This window comes from Protopterus annectens, chromosome 4.part1 (assembly GCF_019279795.1).
Source record: "Protopterus annectens isolate FY-2018-M chromosome 4.part1, PAN1.0, whole genome shotgun sequence".
In the NCBI taxonomy this organism is placed as follows: domain Eukaryota; kingdom Metazoa; phylum Chordata; order Ceratodontiformes; family Protopteridae; genus Protopterus; species Protopterus annectens.
Genome location: NC_056734.1, coordinates 473,000,546 through 473,016,632, shown reverse-complemented (window position 1 = coordinate 473,016,632; position 16,087 = coordinate 473,000,546). Strand labels below are relative to the sequence as shown.

At 48.2% G+C, this 16,087-nt stretch overlaps 1 protein-coding gene across 3 annotated transcripts in view; it reads left to right on the top strand.

Annotated features, from left to right (window-relative positions):
- The window catches only part of TNK2 (tyrosine kinase non receptor 2), a 1,226,346-nt gene that overhangs the window by 430,152 nt on the left and 780,107 nt on the right, over window positions 1-16,087 (top strand). The gene's annotated exons all lie outside the window — the stretch shown is intronic.

The window sequence follows — 16,087 nt, the reverse complement described above, 5'->3', positions numbered from 1 at the left end:
GAGAGAGAGCTACTAGGCCAATGTAGGGGTGTCACAAAGGGTACTAGAACTTGTCAAAGATTTGAGATGCATGGCTAGGCTTAAAAAGGCCCTTGTGGTCTTTAGCCTAGTAAACACCTATGAGCCTATGAATAATTCATGCCTCTGTGCGGGTTTTTCTGGATTTACCCATGGTTGGTATAGTTTGATCACTAGGGCAAAGCTTGGGTGATAATGCCAAGCATGGGTAAATCCTGATGTACCCACAGACATGATTGGAGTATTGATATTAAACAATTAAATTAATCATTTATTTAATTTAAGAAAGAAATTGCTTACCTATCTTAAATAATGTGTTTGTATGCGGGCACTTACTTTCTTCTTCTCAGTTGTCTTCACTGTACTGTTGTACTGCGTATGCATATGGGATTGCATTCCCATGCTTGTACAGCAAATTAGGGCAGGAAGTGATGGATAAAACAGAATATTCTTTGCTGTGTTTTTTTAACTATTAAAAAAGGAGACATTTATGTGGGAAAATCAGGTAGGTTTCTGTTTGTTTAGTTTTGCAGAATGTACATAAATTTTCTTATGTTTTGCTCTGTCCCTGGGCATACAAGAGAAAGTCTGGATGTTCAGTGATACTTCAGCAGCTGGACTTTTTGATATGAAATATGCTTGATTTGCAACAGCCATGCTAGTTGGGCTGTCCAGTCAGCATGCTGTTTTTTTGAACGTAGTGAGCATTTGTTATATAACAAGTAATAAGAAATTATTTATAATATAAAGGAAACTGTATTTCTCGATTGCTTAAAGCCTTTAACACATGATCATTTGATCTCATGAACTTGCAAGCCCGAAGGACAAAAGCAAGGAAATCTTTCAAACGTGAAAGAGATTTGCCTGTCGGGCTGCATTACAAGGTCTAGGTCCTTGAACTGCCCTATCCTAAGACTTGGAATCATGGCTAGCCTTAAGCTTAGCCACACTAAGCAAATGTATGTGGTGCCATTCAGCTAGGGTACCTTTCAAGGGTGCCATTCATCTAGGGGTGCTTTTCCACATTTTATGTATATACTTATTTATTTTAAATAAAAGGCAGTGTTTGTAAAATCCCCCCATACCTGTTTAACACCTGACCTCTCAGTTCATAGGATTTTGCTCTGTCCCATCTAGGATATAGACAGTGAATCAGAGAGCCTTAAGAAACAGAGAGCGTGCAAATTTTTAGCAGTGAAGTGGATGAGATGGTTAAGTTTGAAATAAAAAAAAAATAAATAAAAAAACAGCAGCACCAGTCAATGAATGGTGGCACCAACAGGGTCTTTATAAATAAGAAAGTACTGTGGCTAGTGTGCGGTTCACTCAGGGCATTCTGGATTGTTGCAAGTACACTTTTGTATCCTGGCAGGCAACCAGATGTCATGGGCAGTGGACTGGAAACAGTATATAATGCCAACAACAGGATATTTTACTCTTTTTTTAGGCAGCAGTAGTGGTTTGGGGGCATATAGCAATAAGTGAAGTACATTACTTTATTCACTATTTCTGCTGCTTCCTAGAGATCACATATCAGAGGTTATCACTAGAAGAATATCTGATCTGAAGTAGTTAAATTAATTTTATCTGCAACCTGTGGGTGTTCGGATCCATATCGGATCCGAGCCGGCAACTTTTTTTCTAGTATCTGCTCCAAGCTCCGAACTCCTCCCCTACCCACAATGCACTACCATCTCCTACCTTTCCCCAGTTCTCGTTTGCCACGCCAGTAGTGTGCATCATGGTCTCCTTCACTCTGAGCTCAGGGATAGTAAGTTTTATTAATACTTAGTCTCTTTGTATTTCTGAGTTTATTATTTCCCTTCCTCCCCTTTAGTATATCTCTTGTTTGTCGGTTAGTCAAAAAAAAGTTTTTGTTAAACTCGGTAGCGTAGTTGTTAGGCCTGCCCTTCCCCTACCTGTGTTTGTGTGTGGTGTTTTTTAGTAGGTAGTGTTTTTTTGGTGCAGGACCATGGCTGATCAGCCAAAATCTGTGTTCAAGAAATGCACAGAGTGTGGCCATAAGCTCTCCTCGGCTGATGGTTACACTCTGTGTGTTATTTGCTTGGGAGTAGCACATTTGTCCACATAATGTGCTATCTGCACCGGGTGCAATCCTAGGGCCCTCAGTGATCGGAAGGCCAAATTAGTAGCTAAAGGCCTTCTCCCCGCATCCATGCTGGAATCTGCCATGGCCTCGGTACCTAGTGCTCAACCTCCCACCCGGACAGGGACTCAAACTCCCTCTTCTTCTGGTTCTGGGTCAAGTAAAGACAAATCTACAATTGGCGTGGCTGTCAAGGAAAAGGACAGAGAAAGACGCAAAGAGGATAGGGACAAGAGAAAGGACAGACCTTGCAAGAGATCCCCGGACAGGGAGCTCTTTCTTAGTCCCCATTCTAAGGTCATAAGGCCAGTTTCTCCACGGCTCCGGTCTCCTCTTTTCTCACTGGAGCCTTTGGAACATTTGGATCCGAGGCCTTCCTCCCCGTCATTGTGCAGACCAGCCAGATCCGAGTCGGTGGCCTCTTCGCGATCGACTTGGAGCTTATCGAACCTGGACATGGACAGGATGATGCAGAGATTCATTCAGACCCAAATACAGATGGGAGTCTTGCCAGGCCCTTCTCCTTCTGGATGGGGGACTTCCATGCCCTTTTTCCGCCCCATCTCTCCCTTCCCCAATCTGTGCTTCGGCTTCGGGGCTCTTGGATCCGAGGTTTTTCGGAGCTGGTAGCTTGGCGCCGACGGTTCCTCCAACCTCAGCTCCGGCTGTTACCTTGAGTTCTTCGGATCCAACTAGTTCAGATCCGAGTGACTCTCGGGACCGCGGACAGGGAGTCAGACCCGAGGGAATGGATTCTTCGGCTCTGCCCTTTTCGGATCCGACCCGTTTCCTCGGACCTCAGGCTACCCTTGCTTCGGATCCGGGGAGGGCGTCTTCCTTGCTAGGTGCTAAGGAGGTCCGCTCTCCTTCGGCCCAGGGATTGAGACCCCCCCAACCCATTCCCTCAGATTCCACCCAGACACCCCTGGATTTGGCGATGACTTCCTTCATCCTGTCTCTGGGACAGCCCGTGCCAGAGGATCCCCAGGTTATTTTCCCTGAGGAGCCCCCTGCAGCTCACGAATCCTGTTCTGAGAGTCCCACTGAAGAGGATCACAGTAAGTGCAAGTGCAAAAGGAGGCACTTGGACTAACCCCCCCCCCCCCGAGTCGCTCACTATGGACACTGACTTAGATGAAGGAGAAGGTTCCCCCAGGTCATCTCCCGAAGACGTCTCCTTTGGAGAAATCATGGAGATCCTTCGTCAAAGGGGAGGTTGGTCAGCCCCATAACCTTCTGGGGATGAGTCAGTGTTCCTGAAGGCCTTGGGCATGGGCCCATCTACTTCCTGGGTGTCCTCACCAGTGGACCCCTTGGTGGACCTTATCACCACGCAGGCATGGAAGGAGCCTGACACTGTAGAGCCCATCCCCAAATGCCCTGACAAAATTTTATCTCCCCTTTCCGACAGACAACCTTGGTCAAAAGGAGCCCCAATTGACGCTATGTTCGTCGCAGCAGCCACCAAGAAGGAACTAGAACAGGAGAGTTCCTCAGTCCACCCTCTAGACAAGGAGTCCAGGTCGGTGGATAGGTTTGGGAAGCGTGTCTGTTCCTCAGCAACCTTTTCAATCTGTGCGCTGAACTGTTTGGCACTTGTGATCTGGCTTCAGTGAGAACTTGCATCGGAATTCGCTGAGTCGCTCCCAAAGTCTTTATTGCCGCAGGACAAACAGTAGTTCTCTGCGTAAATGTCTTCTCTGAAGTCAGCCTCAAACATGTCTATGCAGCTCCTTTCCCATGCCACGGAAGGAGCAGCTAGGGCAGCTGGGACGGGCATAGACATAAGGCATCATGCATGGCTCAGGTTGTGTTAGTTCGCGAACCCTTTCAGGGCATTGTTTATTAACGCGCTCTACTATGGTTCTTCCCTTTTTGGGAAGACAGTACGTGACACACTTGTCCAGAGTGAAAAGGACGGGAAGACTGTCTGCCGTCGGGATCCACTTCTTTAACCCTCAGTGGTCTCTCTCTCTGAATCAAAGAGGGCAGAAGAAGATGTGGTTCCGAAAATCTCAGTTTTCCCGGGATTCTCAGGACAACTATTCCCCCAGAGGCAGAGGGGGACAGAATTGATGCCGACCCAGAGGTAGAGGGGGTCCCAGGAATTTTGGGTCTAGGGAACCTTTTTCTGATAGACCCTGTCAGCAACCCTGAGGGGTTGCCTGGCTGTCCTACTTTGGAGGCAGTCGGGGGAAGATTGTCCTTACACCCAGCGGCATGGGAGTCCATTACGACAGATCGCTGAGTGTTACAGATTATCGCTGAGTGTTACAGATTATATCCAGAGGTTACACTATCCCATTTGTTGCCCCTCCAAATATTCCAAAATACCTCCCGGATGTTCCACCCGCTCACAGGGAGGCCGCAGTTCTAGAAGTTTCAAAGCGGCTTCTCAAACGAGCCATCGAACAGTCCAGATCAGGCGTCTACTCAAGGTTCTTTTGAGTGCCAAAAAAGATGGAGGACCTCAGGCCCATTCTAGACCTGTCGACGTTGAACCTGTCTGTAGCCAAACAGAAATTCCGGATGGTCACCCTACAGTCCATTCTACCTTATCTCCGATAGTGCGACTGGATGTGCTCGTTAGCCTCCAGGATGCTTACTACCACATCAAGATCCACAGAAGCTCCAGGAGGTTTCTGCGCTTTCGGCTGGGAGCCAGTAATTTTCAGTTCAGAGCCCTATCCTTCAGTCTCACCACAGCCCCCAGGATGTTCACCAAGGTAATGGCAGTTGTAGCGGCTCACCTGAGGCTTTAGGGTATTCAGGTGTTTCCTTACCTGGACGACTAGCTCTTTGCTGCACCCAACAAGCATCACCTTTGTCTGGCCCGAGATTACTTCATTCGGTTGGCAGATCTACTGGGAATTACAGTCAATGTTCAGAAATCCCAATTGCAAACAGTACAAGTTCTAGACTTCATTGGGGCATGGCTAGAAGCTTTGCAGATGAAGGTATTCTTAACTCCAGACAGGATCTTACACCTCAGGTGCCACATAGCTCAGATAGCGAACTTCAAGTCTCCAAAGGCGCGCGAGGTTCTCCGGGCACTGGCCTCCATGGCTGCCTCCATATCGATTTTCCCTTGTGCGCGCCTTCATATGTGGGTTCTTCAATGGACTCTGGCTGTTCAGTGGTCTTGGTTAGACCTGCCAGTGGAATTTCCAATCCGGATCAGTCACATCTGCAGGACGTCCCTTCTTTGGTGGTTAAATTCACTGGAGATATTAGAAGGACGCCTCTTCGCGTCATCTCCAGTCCAAGCCACAGTGACCACGGACTCCTCCCAACTCTGGTGGGGGGGGGCACTGTTTGCAAAGGACAGTCCAAGGCACGTGTTCCCAGTCAGAGACCAAGTTGCACATAAATGTTCTAGAGATGAGGGCAGTGCTTTTAGCATTGGAAGCCTTTCACACCGTCCTTCCTCTCGGATTGATTGCAATTCATTCAGACAACATGTCTGTTGTTTGGTATATCAACAAGCAGGGGGGAACCAGATCCTACCCCCTATGTCACGAGGACATGAGAGTGTGGGAATGGGCAATCTCCTCCAGTCGGTTTCTGATAGCAACGTATATCCCTGGGCGCTCCAATATTTTAGCATACAGATTGAGTCGGGCTATTCTGATGCCGTACGAGTGGTCTCTGAAACAGTCAGTAGCGGAGGAGATCTTCCTTGCATGGGGTCAGCCTTGCTGCGATCTCTTCGCATCTCCTTCCAGCGTGAAGGGCAGTGAGTTCTTCGCTCTGATTCCCTCACTAGGGGAAGTCCCCAGAGACGCTCTAGTCCATGCTTGGCCCCCCGTGCTTCTGTATGCTTATCCACCATTGCCACCCATTCCAAAGTTTCTTCAGAAAGCTTGCCGACTGAGGTGCAAAGTTGTCCTTATTGTCCCATTCTGGCCTCGTCAGGTTTGGTTCCTATTCCTTTGGTCTCATCTCTTAGCTCCTCCGTGGGTTCTGGATCCCTGCCCAGATCTAATCTCCCATCCGTCGGGTGCCCATCTGCCCGACCTGGGCAGCCTCAAGCTGATAACTTGGTTGCTTCAGTTTCATTGATCGCCAGGAATCCCGGTCTTTCATCACTGGTAAAATCCATTCTGATGGCTTCTCTTAAAGATTCCACTAGGAAACTTTATCACAGTAAATGGAAGCGTTTTTCCATTTGGGCCTCACAGAGAAAAACTAGATCCCTTTACAGCCCCTGTTCCAGCAGTGTTGGATTTCTTGTCTGGCATTTTTCAGCAAGGAGCTAACTCCTCCACAGTGAAAGTACAATTGGCAGCCATTTCTAATTTTCATGTTGATGAAGACAACATTGTCTTAGCCTCCTCTAGGCTGTGTAAGGCTTTTCTTAAAGGCACTTTTCTGTTGCGTCGTCCTGTCAAGGAATCAGTGCCTCCTTGGGACCTTACCTTTGTCTTACAGGCATTGGTGGCTCCTCCATTCAAACCCGCAGCTTCGGTGGATTTGAAATTTTTATCCTGGAAGACAGCTTTCTTAGTTGCCATTACTTCTCTCTCCGTACTAATCCTTTCTTCTTACCCAAAGTGGCATCTGAAGCAAACATAAACCAATCCATTAATCTGCCCGTTTTCTTACCTAACTTCCAAAATAAAGGTGAATACAAACTTCATTTGTTAGATGTTCATAGACAGCTTTGCTTCTATCTTCATAGAACAAAATCATTCCGCAAGACTGACCAGTTGTTTATTTCCTTTTCCAAAGCTTTTCTGGGAAAAGCTATTTCTAAAGTTTCTTTGGCCAGATGGATCACTCTTTGCATTTCGCATGCCTACAAAGCAAAAGGTTTATCTCCTCCTGGTATTGTTAAAGCTCACTCTTCCAGGTCCATGACGACTTCTGCTGTCTTCTGGTCTAGGGATCCTTTGGATGACATTTGTGCAGCAGTGACCTGGGCCAATTTACATACCTTCATTTCCCATTACAAATTAGATCTGATTTCTAGGGGTAGAGCATCCTTTGGCTTTGCGGTGCTCAGGAATATCCTCCCATAAGGGCCTCCCAGGATTGGAGTAGCTGGGGACTCTGTCCCACAGTTTGCAGATAAAATGAAGTTAACTACTTCAGATAAAGAAGTTATGTACTCACCATAATGTTCCATCTGAGTAGTTATGCTTCATTTTTCTGCAACCTTCCCTCCCTCCGTCTCCTGGACCTTGTCCTGTTTTTACAGATTTTTGGTTCATTGGGCTGAGTTGCTTATGTAATTAGTTGCAGCAAACTCGATCTGAGGGAAAGTAGGAGATAGTAGTGCATTATGGGTAGGGGGAGGAGCTCTGAGCTTGGAGCAGATGCTAGAAAAAAAGTTGCTGGCTTGGATCCGATATGGATCCGAATAACCACAGGTTGCAGAAAAATGAAGTATAACTACTCAGATGGAACGTTATGGTGAGCACATAACTTCTTTTTTTTGTGAGGTAAGGGAAGTCTATGGGTGAAAGAGAAAAGGCAGTTATGTAATTGTGATTGTTGAGGCTTAGTGGGGGGGGGGGGGGCTGAGGACAGTGTAGCTATTACGTCTTTAACTTTGCTTACACTCAACCTTAGAAATAGTTTTTATCAGAGGTGGGGAACAGTCCTGACAAGTAAACCCTAGATATCTGCAGAGAATGTCTTTGTAGCTTGTCTCTTGTCAGTGTGCTATCAAGGAATATCAAGTTGGAGTACATTATTGTGATCATTATCTGTATCACTTTCCTTACAAACGTCAGACATGTATAAGTGTAAGGAGGCATGTTGTGTGCACACATTTGATAGAAACAAGTTAAAATACATTCCTTTGGTGTTTTATTCATTTTCTTCCCAGTCTAACATCAGGAGTATGTCAAAGGTTGCTGTCTTAAAAATAAGACTGAATTCTCTCTATACTCATGATTTTTGTTCAGGCCATCACTGGAACAAAAGGTTTGGGGAAAAAGCTCTTAAATTGACCTCAAAATGTCTAGATCCCCTTGGTTTTATGTCCCTAAACTTCTTGTTTAATTACACATGGCCAGTTAAGATGTGCTTTTGCAGTTTCAGTTTGTGTTCCAGCCTGTCCTCATATAGCAGCAAATGAATCTGTTGTCCTTCCTTAATGGTGTCCTTTACGTAAGGTCCCAAGAAGAAGTATTCATCCTCCATGAAAATTACATTTCTTTCTGGAAAAGCTTCTACTTCCTTTTCAACTGGATATCACATCAGATATGTTCTAGACTATCTCTAGGGGAGGATTCCAGAGCTAAACATTTTTGTGTAAGCCATTTCATATGGTGCTTCATAATGAAAGGGTGTCCTTGAAAACTCTTCCTTCTTTCACTTGAAAAGTTGCTTGAGCAATATCTGAGGTTAGTCTGTTCATCTCCTAGTTAAAACGGCAAATTGAAGTGAGTATTTTGCATAAGCTAGATCATGATAAACAATTCAGACATATACTAGAAGGATGTAGAAGTCAGGAAAGCAGAGAATGAAGTCCTGCCTCTCAACAAAGAAACTTTTATCAGATGGTTTAACTGATGGCCTTTTGCTACAGCAATTATAGTAAACTGTTGTTAGACATTATTAGATCACATTCCACTTGAGTTGCATCAACGTCAACAGCTTCAACAGACATGTTTCTTCGTAAGATATTTTGGAAGCTGCCATATGGGCAGCTATTCCCACATTTACTAAAAGTTACAAGGTGGAATCGCATTTTCAAGATAAAGTAGGTTTTGGCACAGCTGTGCCTCAGATCTTCCCTAACTGTCCACTTCCTGTAACTGCGAAGAACTTGTTGGGATTAAGTCCAATGTGTGATTTTGTTGAAGTAACCTTCCCTGAAGATAATAGTACAGTTATGCATGGTACTTACTTTAACAGTAGCTCTTTGAGAACAGGTCACTGTAATGCCTCTTTAAAGCTTTGGTGTTATAGTGACCTCTCTCAGCATTCTACTGTTATGGCACGTGCCTTACACTGATGTACTTTATTACAGCTGTGGTGGTGCTTTCTCTCTGTCTTTGACATTCTTATCCTGACTCATCCACACCTGTAGTTCTGTGCCTGCTTCTTGCACCTGTGCAGCCAGTTTTGATAGTACAGCATCTGTGTCAGAGAGACAGCCATAATCAGCGTAGTTTAACTTAACCTTTGGTACTCTGAATGTGTCATTCTACGGATACACTCCATTGTATGAACACCTGAATAATTGTGTCTGAAAAGAAAGACCTTACTTGAACCAATAATCCAAAATTTTGCTGTACTTCTTCAGTTAAATAATGATCTGAAGTAGAACTTCATTTGTGCAGCAACCTGTGGGTATCGGATCCGAGCCGGCAATTTTCAACAGCTTAGATCCGAGCTCCTAGCTCCTCCCTCTACCCATAAACCCCTGCCAACCCTGACTGACCTCAGATCTAGTTTGCCGCGCTTGTTGTCAGCAGCTGGATTCTCGAGCTCCGTCGTAGTGATTTCTGTGAGAAAAAAAATAGAAACATTTTTTTACTTTTTTCTATACTTTTGGTGTGAGTACCGTGTGTTAGGCCCGTACCTGTTTCCCTTAGCTTAAATCTTCTTTAGTTTATATATATTTTTCCCTCCCTCTCCCTCGCTGGTTCGTTAGGGTCTGTGTGTGTGTTGGGGCCTAGCGTGTGTGTTTCTTTAGTTTAAAAATGTCTGAGGCCCCAAAACCTATCTTCTCGAAGTGCACTGAGTGTGGCAATAAGCTTTCACTGGCTGATGGCCACACTCGGTGTGTTCTGTGCCTTGGGTTGGACACCTTTCCTCTGGGTGTACCATCTGCGCGGCGTTCAACCCCAGGGCACTCAGGGACCGGAGATCCAAGCTGATCCTGGCGGGTCTCCTGCCCCCAGATTCGGCTTCGGCGGTGGCCACTCCTGCCCCCCCCCCGGCCGAGACTCAACCTCCCGCTGTAGGCCCGGAGGAGAGGGAGGCCAGGAAAGGCAAGAGGAGGGAGAAGCACCACAAGCGGAGGGCCGAGGCCTCTGCTTCGGCCCCACCGGCTAAGCAGTCTTCTCCCTCCAGGGCTTCCCAGTCTCCTCCTCCTCGGATCCGGTCCCCTTGTTTTTCACCGGGTCCTGAGGAGGAGGAGACCCGATCTCCTTCGAGGTCATCGAGGCGGCACTCCTGTCCCGCCTCGGTGGCCTATTCTAAATCTACGAGTAGCCTTTCTGACACAGACTTGGACCGGATGATGGGAAGATTCCTCCAGGCCCAACTGCAGATGGGAGTGCTCCTGCCTCCCCCCCCCCTCCGGGGGGGGGGGGAGCTCGACCCCTTTCTTTGCCCCGATAGCTCCTTCTCTGTCCCACTTCCCGGGTTCAGAGCCTTTGGAGCCAGGCAGCCTTGGAACCGGGGATGGGTCAGCGCCGATGGTCTCGGGTACTTCGGCGCCGGCTCTTCCCTCGAGCCTGTCGGGTCCGTTTTTGTCGGATCTGAGATCTCGGAGCCGAGGGCTGAGCTTTGGATCTGAGGGTTTCAGTATGCATTCGGCGCCATCCAGGTCGGAGCATACTGGGCCGTCGGATCCAGTTGCTTCAGCGCCGGCACCGATCCGCCTGTCTGATCCGAGTGAGGGCCCACTCTCAGATTCCAGAGAGAGTGGCTCTCCCTCGGCGTCCGACATGGTGGAGAGGGCTCTGTCGACTGCTTCCAGGCCCCCGGTCCTTGCCACATCTCCGCCCCGCACTCCTCCTCTGTTGGGTCTGACTTCCATCACCCGGCCCCAGGGACAGCCTGCTTCAATGTCCCAGGTCGTTCCCTTGGAACAGGATGTTGCTGGTGAGGCCTCTTCGGACAGCCCCCCCCGAGGAGATCCCCCACAAGCGGAAGTGCAAGAGGAGACACTTGGACTCCCCTGAGTCCTTAACCGAAGACACGGATTTGGAGGAGGGGAAGGCTCCCCAAGGTCACCCCCCCAAGGATGTCCCCTTTGGGGACATCATGGAAATGCTTAGGATCAGAGGGGGGTGGTCTGCCCCAAAGCTGACCTCGGATGAAGCCGTGTTCCTGGAGGCATTTGAAGCAGGCCCTTCTACCTCTTGGGTGTCCCCTCCGGCCGACCCCCTGGTGGCCCTGATTACCACCAGGGCGTGGAAGGAGCCGGACACTGTGGAGCCAGTCCCGAAATGCCCTGACAGGATCCTCAGTCCCCCTGCCGACAGGCCCCACTGGAACAAGGGTCCCCCTGTAGATGCCATGTTGATGGCGGCGGCCACTAAGAGGGAACTAGCTCAGGAGAGCCCCTCAGTCTACCCCCCGGGCAAGGAGTCCCGAGCGATGGACCGCTTAGGGAAGCGGGTGTTTAGTTCAGCGTCCTTCTCGGTGAGGTCACTGAACTACATGGCACACATTATTCGGCTGCAGCCGGATCTTATTAAAGAATACGCTGCATCGCCGTCGGAGTCCATGTCGGCGGAGGGCAAACAGTTGTATTCCACCCATATGGCCACTCTTAGGTCCATTTTCAATACCTCTATGCAACTACTATCCCATGCCACGGAAGGAGCCGCTAGAGCCAGCGGAGCAGGTCTCGTCATGAGGCATCAGGCCTGGCTCTGGCATTGTGATTTCGCGGAACCCTTCAAGGCGTCTTTCGCAAATGCCCCTTTTGATGGTTCTACCCTATATGGCAAGACTGTTCGCGACACCTTGGTCCAGAGTGAAAAGGACGGGAAGACGTTGTCTGCCGTCGGAGTCCGCTTCTCTGCTCCCCAGAGGTCCTTCTCCAAGAACCAAAAGGGACAGAAGAAGATGTGGTTCCGGAAGTCGCAACAATCCCAGTCCTCTCCGGACCCCCAGTCCTTCCATGGCAGAAGAGAACAGGGAGGATGCTGCCCTAGAGGCAGAGGGGGCCCGGAGAACTTTGGGTCCAGAGAACCTTTCTCTGATCCGCCCACGCAACAGCCCTGAAGGGTTGCCCGACTGCTCCACTCTGGAGGCAGTCGGGGGGGCGTTTCTCGAGGCACCTGGCAGCTTGGGAGTCCATCACGACAGACTGCTGGGTGCTTCACATCATATCCAGAGGTTACCAGATCCCCTTCTCTTGCCCTCTTCTCTTCCCCAAACACCTCCCCGATGTACCACACGATCAAAGGGAGGTCGCAGCTGCGGAAATCCGGCAGCTCCTAGAAAAAAGAGCCATCCAACACCTCCCCCCAGACCAGCTCAGATCGGGTTTTTACCCCAGGTTCTTTTTGGTGCCAAAAAAGACAGGGGACTTGAGGCCAATCCTCAATCTCTCCCTTTTGAAACTTTCAGTAACCGGAGAAAAGTTCCGGATGGTCACGCCTCAGTCTATTCTCCCCCTATTACGGGAGAACGATTGGATGTGCTCGATAGACCTGAAGGATGCGTACTACCATATTCTAATGGACAGACGATCCAGGAGTTTTCTCTGCTTCCGGATAGGGGCCAGTCATTACCAATTCAGGGCTCTCCCCTTTGGTCTCACCTCAGCCCCCAGGGTGTTTACCAAAGTGTTAGCAGTGATAGCAGCCCACCTGAGGCTCCAGGGAATACAGGTTTTTCCGTACCTGGATGACTGGCTCCTGACCGCCTCGACAAGGTTTCTACTCTGTACAGCCAGGGATCATTTTCTTCGCCTTGCTCCCTGGCTAGGGATCACAATAAATATAGACAAATCTGCTCTCACCCCAACCCGAGTCATAGATTTCATCAGGGCCAGGTAAAACACAATCAATCTTGTAGCCTTCTTAACCCCAGAGAGACTTCGAACCCCGAGGTTTCATGTGGGGGCCATCCTTTTATCTTCATCTCCTCTGGCGGAGTTGGTCCTGAGGGCTCTAGGCTCTATGGCAGCGGCAATCAACTTGTTACCTATGGCACGTCTCAACATGAGGGTCTTACAGTGGACCCTCCAAGTCCAGTGGTCTTTTCTTCACTACCCTCTGAGTCATCCCATTTCCCTCAGCAGGGCTTGCAAGAGGGCTCTCGTGTGGTGGCTGCAATCTCCAGATCTCCACATGGGACGCCCCTTCTCTATGGCCCCTCCCCTGGCCACGGTGACCACGGATGCCTCTCACCTCGGGTGGGGGAGGCACTCTTCAGGCAGGACTGTCCAAGGCGTGTGGAACGATACGGAGACCTCTTTGCATATCAATGTCCTAGAGATGAGGGCAGTGCTGTTAGCGTTGCAAGCACTTCAGGACCTTCTTCCCGTAGGGATGATTGCGATCCAGATGGACAGCATGTCGGTTGGCTGGTACATCAACAAACAAGGGGGAACCAGGTCTTACCCGCTCTGTCGAGAGGCCATGAGAGTGGTGGGAATGGGCGATCTCCACTAACCGTTTTCTCATTGCAACGCACATTCCGGGACGGTCCAACATCCTGGTGGACAAACTCAGTCGCACCATCCTTTCCCCTTATGAGTGGTCTTTCAGTCCGCACGTAGCAAATCAGATTTTTGCCAAATGGGGGCAGCCCTGTTGCGATCTTTTCGCCTCTCCCTCAAACACCAAATGCAACAGCTATTTTGCTTTAATTCCCCAAGTTGGGGAATCCCCGAGAGACGCTCTGGTGCATATTTAGCCTCCCGGTCTGCTTTATGCTTATCCACCTCTCCCCCTGATGCTAAAGTTTCTACAGAAAGCCAGTCGTTTGGGGAGCAGGATTATCCTCATTGCCCCATTCTGGCCTCGTCAAACCTGGTTTCCTTACCTTTGGTCTCATCTGGTGAATCCTCCTTGGATTCTAGATCCCCTCCCGGATCTGATCTCAACCCCCTGGGTCTCCCGACCCCGAACCTGAACAGCCTCAAGCTCACAGCTTGGCTGCTCCAGTTCCACTCCTAGCCAGGACTCCTGGCATCACTTCCCAGTCAATGCTATTCTAGTTGCAGCCCATAAGCCTTCTACTAGGAAGGTTTACAGTAGCAAATGGAGACGTTTCTCTGTCTGGGCAGAACGTCAAAACTTGGATCCCTTCACAGCTCCTTTACCTGTGGTGCTAGACTTCTTATCAGGATTATTTCACCAGGGAGCTAGCTGTTCCACTGTCAAGGTTCAACTAGCAGCTATCTCTCACTACCATGTCGGACATGATCTGCATCCCTTGATCACTTCTAAGCTGTGCAAGACCTTCCTGAAGGGCACCTTCCTGCTCAGACCTCCGATAAAGGAAGTGGTACCTCCGTGGGATTTTTCGTTAGTGCTTCAGGCTTTGACAGCTCCCCCCTTTGAGCCTGCAGCTTCAGTGGAGCTCAAGTATTTGTCTTGGAAGACGGCCTTTCTCGTCGCCATCACCTCTGCCAGAAGAGTTTCTGAAATTCAGGCCCTTTGTGTCAAACCCCCGTACCTAACCTTCCACAAGGATAGAGTCTACCTCAGGACCAATCCCTCCTTTCTCCCTAAGGTTGCTTCTGAATCTAATATCAACCAGTCCATTAATCTGCCAGTCTTCTTTCCCAACTATCACAACAATGGAGAATACAAATTGCACTCGGATGTGCATAGACAACTTCGATTCTATATTCACAGGACATCTGGTCATAGGCAATCTGACCAGTTGTTCATCTCCTTTGCCAAAAAGAATTTGGGTAAATCTGTATCCAAAGTTACGTTGTCTCGATGGATCTCACAGTGTATTCTTTTGGCTTATGAAAGTTCTGGTAGGCCCACTCCTCAGGGAGTCCGTGCCCACTCTACCCGATCTATGTCTACCTCTGCTGCTTTTAGATCCAGGGTTCCTTTAGATGATATTTGTTCGGCCGCCACTTGGGCCTCATCTTATACCTTTATCAACCATTATAAGCTGGATATTATCTCCAGAGGGAGAGCATCCTTTGGCTCTGCAGTGCTCCAGAACGTCCTTCCATGATGGCCGCCCAAGATTCAGGTAGCTGGGGACTCTGTCCCACAGGTTGCTGCACAAATGAAGTTAACTACTTCAGATTAAGAAGTTATGTACTCACCATAACATTCCATCTGAGTAGATAAACTTCATTTGTCAGCAACCATCCCCCCTCCTTCCCCTGACCTTCCATCATTCACTTTTGCCGTCTTCAGAGATGACATTTGAAATTGGTAAATCTGTAGCAGTTGCTGCTTGGGGGCAAACTTGATCTGAGGTCAGTCAGGGTTGGCAGGGGTTTATGGGTAGAGGGAGGAGCTAGGAGCTCGGATCTAAGCTGTTGAAAACTACCGGCTAGGATCTGAAGTCGGGATCTGATACCCACAGGTTGCTGACAAATTAAGTTTATCTACTCAGATGGAACGTTATGGTGAGTACATAACTTCTTATTTTTACATTTTTAAGGTTTCTTTGTTGTTCACTCTGATTGCTTCCCACAAGAGTAGAGATATTTTCACACTTTTTAGTGTAAGTGTGGGCAGGTATGAAATGAGTTAAAGTGAATACCTCATTCAGCTGTACTTTGTTTAGTCTGGATTCACGTCTGTACCACCAGAAATGAATGTGCGCTAATTCCATTGAATACTCCCAAAATGGAATTTCCCTTCTGGCACCAGGGTCTTTAATGTAACCATGTAACGTTTTTATCTTGCTGATTAATGTTCTTATTTCTAGATTTGTGAACTCTGGCAGTCCAACTGTATCTTCCCTTACACTGTTTAGTAGCAATTTCCAAAATCCAGGATCCATTCCATAAAGTGTTTTCACTGTTTTCGGCAGTGGTGATTTGGACATGTTGTCCTCATTTTGAATAATGTAGTGTTGTAGCAGTCCTCTTTCAGGTTTTTGCACAGGTCACAATCCATCTCTCACTGTAGCTTATTTTTTGGTATTTCCTACATACTAAGTGCATTCCTGTTTGTAGTATTTCCATCTTTAACCACTTAATATGTTTTTGCATTGTTCAAGAAAAGATGCAGGCCTGGTGGAGCAATGTGCATACAAATGTCTCTCTTCAGATGCTTTAGAGCTACTTAATAGCAGTCATGTAATGAAATAGTAAAATGTTTAATGTAACTTTTA